Source organism: Sinocyclocheilus anshuiensis, unplaced genomic scaffold (assembly GCF_001515605.1).
Source record: "Sinocyclocheilus anshuiensis isolate Anshui unplaced genomic scaffold, SAMN03320099.WGS_v1.1 scaffold280, whole genome shotgun sequence".
Classification (NCBI taxonomy): domain Eukaryota; kingdom Metazoa; phylum Chordata; class Actinopteri; order Cypriniformes; family Cyprinidae; genus Sinocyclocheilus; species Sinocyclocheilus anshuiensis.
In genome coordinates, this window is record NW_015558575.1 from 684,098 (window position 1) to 684,649 (window position 552).

The window sequence follows — 552 nt, forward strand, 5'->3', positions numbered from 1 at the left end:
TGGCACTTCAACTGCCTGGAGATGCTGGCTGTGTTTCTAGCATTGAAACACTTTCTCCCAGACCTAAGAGGTCACCATGTGTTGGTGTACCGACGACACAGCGGCGGTTTCTTAAATTAACCACCAGGGTGGTCTACAGGCAGGCGCACCAGATCCTTGTGTGGTCCCAGGGCAAACTCCTCTCGCTGAGAGAAGTTCACATTCCTGGGCATCTCAATATGGGAGCATACATGCTGTCGAGGCAGGGGCCGAGGCCCGGGGAATGGAGACTTCACCCCGAGGTGGTGAAGCAGATATAGAGAGTTTTTGGCCAGGCTCAGGTGGACCTGTTTGCGACTCGAGAGACATCGCACTGTCCCCTCTGGTTCTCTCTGACTCATCCAGCTCCTCTCGGACTGGACGCTATGGTACAGACGTGGCCGAGGCTTCGTCTGTACGCCTTTTTCCCCAATCGCTCTGCTCCCGTGAGTTCTGGAGAGAGTGTGCCGGGATGGGGTCCGTCTACTGTTGGTAGCCCCGTTCTGGCCGGTCCGAGTATGGTTCTCGAGCCTG

The 552-nt window shown here is 56.5% G+C and overlaps 1 protein-coding gene across 1 annotated transcript in view; it reads right to left on the reverse strand.

Annotated features, from left to right (window-relative positions):
• The window catches only part of LOC107679663 (connector enhancer of kinase suppressor of ras 3-like), a 34,732-nt gene that overhangs the window by 7,208 nt on the left and 26,972 nt on the right, over positions 1–552 (reverse strand). The window lies entirely within an intron of this gene.